Below are 12,307 nucleotides of genomic sequence, written 5' to 3'. Positions count from 1 at the left end.
ATTGCAGACCTCCAAAATTACTGTGGGCTTTTACCCAAAATAAAAAGATAATTCTATAGTAAAAAAAAAAAAATGCAAAATGGGGTTGTGAAATAATAGGAAAGAACAACCACAACAAAATCTATCATCATTATTTCTTCATTAAAGAAATTTGTGTCTAGGTAGTCAACTTTTTTATGATGTGCTTACCGTGAGCCTATTATAAGCACTTTTGTGCATATTAATTATTATAATCCTCACATAATATCCTATCAGAAAGTTTGTTATTATCCTCATTTTGTAAATAACAAGATGGAAGTATGGAAATGTTAGGTGACTTGCCCAAGTCACCTCCTGGGAAATGGTGAATCTAAGTTTTAATGAACTTTTGTTTGTGATCCAGTTCATTGCACAGAGTTGTAATACATAATAATTCTTGACTTTGCAATCTACCCATGGAGGGAACTACATGTAGTCAATTTTTGTTTGCTGATTGGTTTTTTGTTTGATTTGTTTTATAGTTTATAAGATATGAGAAGGAAAGGCAAGTAAAAGAAGGAAAAAATACTCCAACTTTTAAAAACATAGTATACCTCTTACATTTGAAAAGCACAATTAATTGCTTAATATAATAATATTTTCAGGATTTTTAAATGTTCAAGCAAAAATAAGATACTCATTTCTGGAAAAGATAACCATGACAAACTTTTTAGTGTTCTCAGACTTTAAGTCAGGCATTTTTCACTTTTAATAAATGCCCGAAGCTCTTAAGACTAATCTACTTCTCTTAAAATATGCTACACTGGTAGGTTCACAGCAGTTACTTCCCATTAACAGCCAGATTCTGTGATTTAATCATGCGTTCTACTCTTCTATGATGAAAAAATTAGTTCCTTCCATGATTATTGAGAGAAGGTAGATTTTTTTTTTTCCTTTTAACAATACAGGTATTACTACTTTAAGTGACCATGGAATTACTTGGTAGAGGAGCACTTTGAAAATTTATTACAACGACTTAAAATAAAAGTTTTTAAGTAAAACAATTAACTGAAAAGTAACTGTAAGTATGAAAATGTAAATCATAGTTAAGCAGATGTCGTTGCATAAATACAAGGTCAGATTGCGGTCAGAAAGTACATAAGTTGGCCAGTAGCAAATACCTACAACATGAAGCCCTTCTAAGTACAGAATTTTCCTAGTTCCAGAGCTATTTTGTCAACATCAGCTCAATTTGGGAAGCAAAAAGCTTAATTCCAATGGTTGGAGCCTGATCTCTTGGTAATCTTCACACTGAAATTGGCATAAATGTACTTATGATCTATGTACAAAAGACTTAATAAAATAAATAAATGAATAAATAAATAAATAAATTGATAAATAAAGAAAGGTCCTTCTGATCTTTATGAGCACTTGACAGCTTTGCTGACTTGGGGTACTGGATGACGTGGGTGTCTTACTAAGTGAGAACAATGGTAGAGGGCTCTTTCTGTAACTACGCTGTCGTAAGTGTTTAATGCATTTTACCTGTTCTTTGTCAGCACAATGACCCCATGTTATTAGTACTGTGATTATCCTTATTTTATGGATGAAGAAATCAAAACACAGAAACGTTATTAACTATAGAACCAGAATTAAACCCTAGTAGGGTGGACCCAAATGCCATACTCATAACCAATGTAGTAGGCTGGATAATGACCCCCAAAGGCCTTAGGTCCTAATCTCTGGAATTTGTAAATACTGCCTTATGTATAAAAAGGATCTTTGCAGATTTGATTAAGGATCTTGAGATGGGGAGATTATCCTGGGTAATACAGGTGGAGTCTAAATGTCAACACAAGTGTCTTCTAAGAGAAAGACTATTTAGAGTTGTACTTCATAGGAGAAATTGTTCCCAGACCTTTAAAGAGAATTGCCAAATTGTTTTAGAAATTGAATTTAGTTCGGCATTAGTAAGGACTCACAGAATACCAAACACCAAGATATGCTTGACCTTATGGAATGTTTGAAATGTGAAAATTTGGACTTCAGTTGGGTTATTTAGTTTATCTTTCTAAGTGAAACTTAGTAGTGATATAATATCTGATAGCCATAACTGTGCAGACATATTCCATGTCAAGAAGGTCTTTGCTATGAACTCTAAGTCGAGGTTACAAATGCATCATATCTTCACTGCTAAGTCTTGCTCAGTTGTGGCCTCGCAGAGTCCTGTGTTGGGAAGATCATGAAGCTAATTGCAGATTCCACAGAAAAGAATATCATGACTGATTAGTCATGAAGACATGAGCAGGAGGGGAATACGGTGGTGTCAAATACTTACTATTTCCATTCAAAAGAACAAGAATTGAACACAGATCATAACCAATCTTCATGGTTTCATGCTGTGCCTGAAAATACTTTAGTTTAGTTTTTTTTTTTTTTTTGACATGACTGTAATGATAGCCACACTGGTTCAGAAAAGAATGTAGGAACATGTTTATCCTATTTTTCATCAAGAATTACAGAAATGACAACAATGTGTCTTTTTAACCATTAAGAGACTTTCTGTTTTTCTAAATCAGTTGAAATTAAAATGTCAATTAATCTTCTGAAGTCCGTGCATTGATGGCCTGACTTTCTTTCTGAAAGTAGGCAAGGAAATATAAATTATTAATTATAAAGTACTGATTCAGAAAATGCTGTGTATGCATCCTACTAACAAGAACATCTTTACCCACCAAGCTCTCTTGATCGGCTTTCTTTTTGAAGTGTCTAGAAAATCAGAAGGGGGATAGTCTAGGGGACTATCTCTGAGATGAGAGAGCAGCCAAAGAAATATTAAAGTAACTTGGTACTTTCAACATTGAACTTTCTAGACCAACAGTCTCAAAGTGGCAATCCACAGGCCCAATATGACCCAACAACTTTTTGATTTAGTCCTCGCAGTGTTGGCCCACACACACAGTTTCATAAAGTTTTAGGTAGTTGACAACATACACAATTAGAAAAAAAAATCACATAAAAATCCATATTACCAACCACTGACCCTGCATTTCTTTGAGTTACATTCAACCAGATCTTACTAATGAGAGCAAAAAGGAGGCGGCTTGATTGATTGTGTACCCATGTCTCTCTTAAAAGTTAGAAAACAAAAGACAGCCTAAGTGAGTGTCATGTTTCAAGAAACACCTAGAGATCTAAAAATAGATCTGCCATTCAAGAAACAAATACTTCTTATGTCTGGCTTTTTCCCATTTATGTTACCTGCATGGCCTCTAGACGCAGGTGAAATTTAAGTCTTGTGCTGGAAAATATCACCTGATAAGTTGGTACATAGGTGAGCTCTGGCAATACCAGTAGGGACTCATTTTAAACCACATAGTTAGAGTCACAGAGCAGAATCAGATCTGCCTGGCTCCCACAGCCTCCTAGGGTGCCCACAGCACTGAGCACAGTACTGTGTATTTAGTAACATTCCATAATCAATGAATCAATCCATCAACTTGTGGTTTTCAGATTTTAGTATTATGCATAAAACACACTTGTGGAGCTTGTTAAAACTATAGATTCCCAGGGCCCAACCTGAGTAGGAACTTTGAGTTTTATCAAACATTGCAGGGTAATCCCTGTATCTGTCCTTATGAAACATCACCTTTGATCATTAGCCTCCTGGCACTCATCATTGCTTTGTTTCACGTGGTTGTTAAGTGAGAGGGTCTCGCTCTGTTGCCCAGGCTGGAGTGCAGTGAGATGATCATAGTTTGCTGCAGTATCAAACTCCTGGGCTCGATTGATCTTCTACCCCAGCCTCCCAAGTAAATGGGACTACAGGATAACTACTAGGCCTGGCTACTAGTTATGTTTATTTAGATTAATAAAAGCAATGCTCAATATTTGTATAGTGTAATAAAATTCACTAATAATGTAGGGAAAAGCGGAGTAGGGGATTATTATCTTTTGGACATTCACTACGATGAGACTTGAAAAACTTTGTGGGAAATGGAATTAAAAGATTAAATTATTTTTTTAAAAAACATTATTTCTCAATATAAGCGCCATCTAGTCAAGATACCTTTGTAAGTGATGATACCAGCCGTTTAGTCCATCCCTAAAGACATAAGAGTCCTGGGAATTTAACTCTGCCCACACAGTCTTTTTTACATTACTAACAGAAGAAAAATAAATGCCCTTGGAAGATTTTTTTAAGTGTAAGAAATAAAAAGAAGTCATAAGGAGCCAAATCAGGACTATAAGGTGGATGCCAAAAGATTTTCCACAAGAACTCTAGTAAAAATCATGCTTGTTTGATGAGAGGAATAAATAGGAATATTGGCATGAGGAAAGACTCTCTGGTGAAACTTTCTTGGGTATTTTTCTACCAAGCTTTAGCTAACTTTTTCAAAACACTCTTATAATAAGTAGATGTTATGGTTCTTTGGCCTTCCAGACTGTCAACAAGACAAGTGCCTTGAGCATCCCTAAACACTCTTGCTATGATTCCTGGTCTCGGCCAGTCATCTTTTGCTTTGACTACACTACTTTCATCTTCTGGTAGCTGTTGCTTTGACTGTGGGTTTTCTTCAGAATCATATTGATAAAGCCACATTTCATGTCCTGTTCCAATTCTTCAAAGAAACACTTAAAATTTCCATCAAAATTTCCACCCTTGCCTACAGCTGATCTGGGTGCACCAATGATGGTATCCATTGGACAAAAAAAGTTTGCTCAACCTTACTTTTCCAGTCAGAATTTTGTAAGCTGAATGAATTGAGATGTCTATGGTGTTGACTATGTTTTTGCTATTAACTGCTAGTCCTCTGTAATTAGAGTACAAACACATTTTCTTTACAAATCGAGTGGATGGTCTGTTCCTGCAGGCTTCATCTTCAATAACTCATACATTCTTGAAATAAATTATCTACTTGAAAACTGATAATTTCTTTGGGGCAATATCCCCATACACTTTTCATAAAAAATAAATTATTTTATCTTTCTCCCAGTAATGTTTACCATAAATTTGATAACTGTTTTTACTTCAACTTTAGCAAAGTTTATGTTGTCCTGATAGGGGCTCTTACCAAACTTATTCTTTTTAATGCCTCCAATTAGATTATCTGTTCCGACATCTTGTAACAAGTCTGTAAGACTTAATTATGATACAATGAAATTGAAATCCATGTATAGTTTTTTTTTCATTATACACATTTCCCAGGACATTTTGAAGACCACTTTTATATGCCAGCTTTGATGCTAAGAGTTTTACAGATGCTCTTTTCCATTAAACCTTGTGAAATTATACTCATTTTTCAGCTGAAGAAATGAAGGCAAGGAGAGATTAACCAGTGTGCTTAAGATTCCATGGGCAGTTCAGTAAAGATACATCAGGACATGAACCTGAGTTTGTTCACTCCAGAATCCTGCTCTTAGCCAAAGGATTATTATTATTATTATCATTTTTTTTTTTTTTTTTTTTTGCAGTTTTTGGCTGGAGCCAGGTTTGAATCCACCACCTCCAGTATATGGGGCTGGTGCCCTACTCCTTGAGCCACAGGCACCACCCACCACAGGATTATCTCAAGTGCCAGTGGCTTTCAAAATAGTTTTATATCATAGGTCTGTGAAGTATGGTGCTGGTGTTTTGGTGGAGCTTGCATTGAATCTGAAAATCACTTAGAGCAGTATGGACATCTTAGCAGTGTTAATTCTAGCAATCCATGAGCATGATACATTTTTCCATTAGTTTGTGTTTTCCACAATTTCTGTTCCCAGTGTTTCATGGTTCTCTTTATAGAGATCTTTTATTTTCTTTACAGCTATTGAGAATGGTACTGAGTCATTGATTTGACTCTTGGCTTGACTCAATGTTATTGGCATGTAGAAAAGCTACTGATTTGTGTACATTGATTTTATAACCTAAAACTTTGCTGATTTTTTTTGCCTTTTAATTAGTGTTTATTATGGATACTATTGACATAATATTTAGGATTCATTTGATAGAGTCTTTGGGGTTTTCTAGATGCAAGATCATTCCATTATCAGAGAGTGGTAGTTTGATATCCTCTTTCCTTATTTTGATGCCCTTTGTTTTCTTTCCCTTGCCTGATTGCTCTGGCTAGGACTTCCAGAATTATGTTGAATGGAAGTGGTGACAGTAGACACCTGTGTTGTTCCAGTTCTTAGGGGGAATTTTTTCAACTTTTCCCCATTCAGCATGATGTTGGCTGTGGGTTTGTCATATATGGCTTTTATAATTTTGAGATATGTTCCTTCTATGCTTAGTTTGTTGAGGATTTTCATCAGGAAAGGTGCTAAATTTTGCCAAATGCTTTTTTCACTTCTATTGAAATGATCATATGATCATTGTGTTTGCTCCTGTTTGTGTGGTGAATCACATTCATTGATTTGCATATGTTGAACCATCCTTGTATCCCTGGCATGGAGCCCACTTGGTCATGGTGAACCTTTTTTAATATGCTGCTGAATTGGGTTTGCTAGTATTTTATTGATGATTTTTTGCATGTATATTCATAAGGGGTATTGGTCTATAGTTTTCTTTTATGGTTGTGACCTTTCCTGGCTAAACAGACTTGGAAAATATAATTCTATGCTTCATTTGAAACTAGAAAAGAGCCCTAATAGCCAAAGCAATCTTAAGTGAAAAACAAATTTGGGACCATCACATTACCAGATTTCATGCTACACTACAATAATATAGTAACCCAAATAGCGTGGCATTGGTGCAAAAATAGAGACATAGACTAATGGAACAAAACAGAGAACCCAGATATAAAACCACCTACCTATAGCCTACTGATCTTTGATAAAACAGATACCAGCATACACTGGGGGAAAGGAGCCCTAGTCCATAAATGGTGCTGGAAAAATTGGATAGTCACATGCAGAAGAATGAAACAGGACCCCTATCTCTCATTGCTCACAAAAATTAATTCACTATTAATAAAAGACTTAAATGTAAGATATGATATGTAGGAAAAACTCTTCTAGGTAATGGTCTAGGCAAAGAATTTATGAATAAGACTCCAATGCCAATCACGGTAACAATAATAAATAAATGGGATTTGATTAAACTACAAAACTTCTGCACAGCTAAGGAAATGATCAAAAGAGTATTAGATAACTATGGAATTAGAGAAAATATTCACAAGCTATACATCTGATGAAAGGCTAATAATCAGAGTCTACAAAGCACTCAAGCAAATCGGTAAGAAACAGATGAGCCCATTAAAAAGTGAGCAGGAGACATGAAAAGAAATTTTTCAAAAGAAGATAAACAAATGGCCAATAAACATATGAAAAATGCTCAACAATCCTAATAATCAGAGAAATGCAAATTAGAAGCACAATGAGATACCACCTCACCCTGTTAGAATGGCTTATATTTAAAAGTCCAAAAACAATAGATACTGGCATAGACGCAGAGAGAAAAGAAGGCTTCTACACTGTTGGTGGGACTGCAAATTAGCATGACCTCTATGGAAAACAGTATGAAGATTCCTCAAAGAACTAAAAGTAGACCTACCATTTGATCCAGCAATCCCACTATTGCATATTTGCCCAAAGGAAAAAAGCTAGTTCATCAAAAAGACACATGCACCCGAATAATTATTGCACCACAATTAACAATTACAAAGATGTGGTATCAACGCCAGTGCCCATCACTTTGTGAGTAGATTAATAAAATGTGGTATATATACACCATGGATACTATTCAGTCATAAAAATGATGAATTAATGCCTTTTGCAGCAATTTGAATGGAACAGAGATAATCCTCCTAAGTAAACTTTCTTAAGAATGGAAAAACAAATACCACATCTACTCATTTTTTAACTGGATCTAACCAATGGACACACATGTAAACAGAGGAAGTAAAACTCAATGGGAATCAAGGGGAAGGCAGAGGAGGGACAAAATCCTGCCTAATGGGTACAGCGAACACTATTTGGGTGGTGGGGACACCTAGAGCCATGACTCAAACATTATAAAAGCAGTCCATGTAACTAAAAACATTTGTACCCCCTTAATATTTTGAAATTAGAAAAAAATAGCATTATGTCATGATCCATTAGACATATAACCCCCTCCTCACACCCACAAACACACACAAATATAGGTATGTGTACACACATAGGTATACAAACACTAAAATCTCTATAAGTTGATTACCCACACTTGCAAGTACCCTTACTACTCAAGGGGTTGTAACAAACTGGTCAGCAGACAGAGGTGGTCAACATAAAGAACTAGGCCTACTCTACTGATACATACATGTGTAGTCTATGACAATTAGGTCAGCTTAAGGAGGGGGTCAATGTGGGGAGGTGGTTAACTATGGAAGTTCTGCTGTATCTATATATACGTGCAGACATAGACAATTATGTATATGACAAATCTTGTCATTTTTCATTTACTCAATGTCATACTCCTTAATGCTGGTTTTTATTATGGTTTATGGCCCATATGGCCAAGGTATGTAAGAGAATGACATGTTGAATATTATACACATGAGTAATAACCTTTTATTCCAGAACACTCTGAGCAAATAATAAGATAACAGTTGTAATAATTCATTATGTGCATTTTGTGCTTTATAATCTTCTAACCTTTTTTAAATTCAGTATATATTTTAATTGTAAAACCCTAGGAGGCCTAAAAACAAAAAACAGTCCACATTAATAATATAATATTTCATTTATATCTTATCCTTCCGTGGAGTTTAAAGATTTAGATTTCCATTAGAATAATCTATTGAGGAAAATACTCATTGAAGAATTCTTGACTTCCTAGTATCAGTCAATTAAAAAATATTTTATTCTAATAAATCTTTCTGCATCATGAGTTAGCATTGGTGAGGGAATAAACATTTTTAATAAATGTAAATCATTTTTAAAACTCAGAATGTTCCTCTTTTTCAAAGATAATACTATCAGTAGCCTGCCTGTTTAAATAACATGGGGTGATCTTTTTTTTCTTTTTGTAGAGACAGAGTCTCACTTTATCACCCTCAGTAGAGTGCCGTGGCGTCACACAGCTCACAGCAACCTCTAACTCCTGGGCTTAGGCGATTTTGGGGATACTTAGCCTCCCAAGTAGCTGGTACTATAGGTGCCCACTGCAAAAGCTGGCTATTTTTTTGCTGCAGTTTGGCCAGGGCTGGGTTTGAACTCGCCACCCTCGGTATATGGGGCTGGCGCCCTTACCCACCGAGCCACAGGGGTGATCTTTTTTCTGATATGACCTGCTTCCAAAATCAGCAGGTGCATGGATGGTAGTATGACCCATTACACCCACAGCCTTTACAGCCTTCACTTTCCATTACAGGGCCACACTCAGCCTTTTCAGATTGTGTCAGGAAGAACTGCTGTACAAAGCAGACATGATTTTCTACCCAGTTGCAAATATGCATCTTGATACAGGACAGGCTTCTTACATGCTGTTTTGGGTAGGCATTTCCCTCCCTCCTCTCTGTCCCATGGAGACAGAAAATTAGTTTTGTCAGTGTAACTCACAGTGCATTCACAATCATCAGACCTTTAATTTTCATCTGCTCCTATGGAGTACATTGTCTCACTCTCCAGGATTTATACAAAACATGTGCCAATTTTTTTTAATACTAAATTTTTTTGAATCCACCCCCTCCCCAATGTCTAACTTTTTCCTGTGCTGTAGATTCAAGTGTCCAAAAGTTTCATGAAAGTTGTTCTGCGGGGTGGACTCTTAAGTTGTTCTCTTCAAAAATGCATCAACTCCTAGGCTTTTGAAGAATAACTATTCTGTTATTTCTCTTAGAAACTAATAATGGCAACCAAGAAGTACCTTATCACACAAAGGATAAGGTTTTCTCCCCAAAATGCATATGTAAAATGTTAGTCTAGTCAGTAATAGTCCCTTATAGCAAAAGAGTTCTTCAAAATCGCTCAGTCGATTATTTTTGTTTTACAAATAGGGAAAGTGAAAGCCAGAAAGACCCTCTGTCTCCCAGTTAGTTTTCTATTCTGTTAGCCACATCGTCAAAAGCAGAATTAATGTTTGCAGAATGCCACTACTCACTGTTTTCCATGTCATTGATAATTCATAACCACAATATTATTGTACAAAAAATATCATTGAAAGCATCACAATGCTAAAGCAAAAAGTAAATGAGACATGTGCACGCATGTGTTCAAAAAGGCTTTCTTTGATTCTATATAAATGGGAAATAGAAATCCATATTGTTTCAGGTCTGATTCTACTTCTGCTAATTGGATTTCAGTGTATGGATTTAGTAAGCCAATATTCATGTTCTTAAGCAAACATCTGTCTGAATGCTTGCATATGACCAGAGCTGATTTTTCTTTTAATTGGTAGAATCAATGACTGAATCACAGGTAGGCCAAGTTGACTTTGCAAAAGTAATCTAGGTTATAATGAAAGGACTTTGTGCTCATTTTAGTAGCAGCCTGAGAAGTAATGGAAAGAAAACAGAAATGTAGAATCCTAAAGGTCTTCCAAGGGCAGACATTCATCTTTTTTTTCTTTTTTTCGGACAGGAATACCCACATTATTCTGAACCATTCTGTTTTACATCTAATTCCTAGCTGACAAGTGTCCATTTTTCACACTTATTCATTTGTCACCCTTATGCTCACTCTGCCTGCAAAGCATCCGGCCTGCCTCCTATCCCGTCTCTCCAAATGATAAAGGACACGCTCTCATGTCCCTTCCCTGGCAGGGTAGTGTAGACAGACGCACACTGAAACGCTCCCCTGCCATATATCCTCTGCTCATTAGACAACCTGAAAGCTAGGAGAGAGGTTTCATGGCAGGAATTAAAAGGGTTTTTGCAGGAAGAAGTATTGCCTGGTGGGAAGCTACATGTGAGATCATTTTGGAAATTAGATAAAATTTATATAGACTGTAAAGCCAAACCATTAAAATAATTCTATGGTATTCAATGATGGTTTTAGTTAAACCTATCTCTTGAAGTATCTTCCTCTGGTCATCACCGCTCTCAGGAAACAAAGGTCGACCTAAAATGTGCCTTCACATGGCCAGAATGTGAAAACTGGGCCGAATGTTACACGATATTCTAAGAAGAATTATGATGTGCTTCTTTCAAACCCATTACCCGTTAATGGTACTGCTGAATTCTGTCACCGTGCAATTGTGGGAAAGAATAGTAGTTACTTAGAGAGGCCATTTCCCCTATCCCTGGGCACTCCTCAGCACAACCCGGCTTCTCTTCCCCTCCACTCCTCAAGTTCCCAGACCAGTGCCTTCTTCTCCCCTTTGTGATTTCCTTGGTGCATTTGTCCTGTGCACCTTCCCACTTCTTCAGACTTCCTTTTCCTCTTGGCTCCCTGACTCCTCTCTCCCTGGGTTTTCTCCTGCCTCTTTGTCCCGTCTGTGTCATTGTGGCTGGTGACTTTCACTCTTAAATGTTGCTGCCTCTTTTCTTTCTGCTGCAGCCTCTGCATGGCGATCATTTCCAGGGCTTCAGCCACTGCCCATGCAGTAAAGGACGAAGCCCCACTGGGATGTCTGCCAAGCTCCTGACAAGTGGTCCCGGGGGGCGGGGGCATTTTCCCCTCAGGGGACATCGGGCGTTTTCTGGAGGGATTTATTTCGCCATGGCTGGGAGGAGGTTCTCCTACTATACAAAGGACAACTCCACCACAAAGAATTATTCAGCCCCCAAAGTGAATAGTGTTGAGGTTTAGACACCACGATTAATCTTTTCTATTTGAATGTCCTACAGATACACTCTCTAAATGTTTTAGTTTTTCCCAACTTGATACTATCTCCCTGAGCTTTGGTACCAACTTCACAATGCACCAGCTAGGAAGATGGTGTCCTCTCTGCTTCCTGAATTTCTCAGAATTACCTACATCTTCCTGAAGGTATAATCTATTGATTTCTAGAAGCTTTCCCTTCTTTTCCTGTCCACTATCACTTGGCTGAGTTCAGGATCTCATCATCCCTCCTGGTTTATTCTAAGGAATCCCTAAGTGTCCCTGTCTTCGGACCCTTCACCACAACCCATCTTTCCCTCTGAGGGCAATATGACATCTGATCTCCTTCCTTTGCTCAGAAGCCTTTGAGAGTTTGCCACTCCATACCAAGGCAAAAGGCTACTCATAAGTAGACCTCAGCTTACTTCCTCGTCTTGGTTGCTGTGTCTCTTACACATCTTTATCCTGTGTACCTAACAAAAATGTCTACCATGAGAAAATCATTCACAAATATGGAGCCAGGCATTGTGCCTAACTTTTTCTTGTTTTTAGCCCTCATTTTGTGATATCCTGATTAATTTAATTTTGAGTGAGTCAGTGTGTTATTTAATTTGAGAGCTCA

General features: G+C 37.0%; 1 protein-coding gene across 1 annotated transcript in view; it reads left to right on the top strand.

The window, feature by feature from the left end:
• UNC5C (unc-5 netrin receptor C) overlaps positions 1-12,307 on the top strand; it is a 398,375-nt gene that overhangs the window by 267,077 nt on the left and 118,991 nt on the right. The window lies entirely within an intron of this gene.

Source organism: Nycticebus coucang, chromosome 1 (assembly GCF_027406575.1).
Source record: "Nycticebus coucang isolate mNycCou1 chromosome 1, mNycCou1.pri, whole genome shotgun sequence".
In the NCBI taxonomy this organism is placed as follows: domain Eukaryota; kingdom Metazoa; phylum Chordata; class Mammalia; order Primates; family Lorisidae; genus Nycticebus; species Nycticebus coucang.
This window is presented reverse-complemented; position numbering and strand designations above follow the sequence as displayed.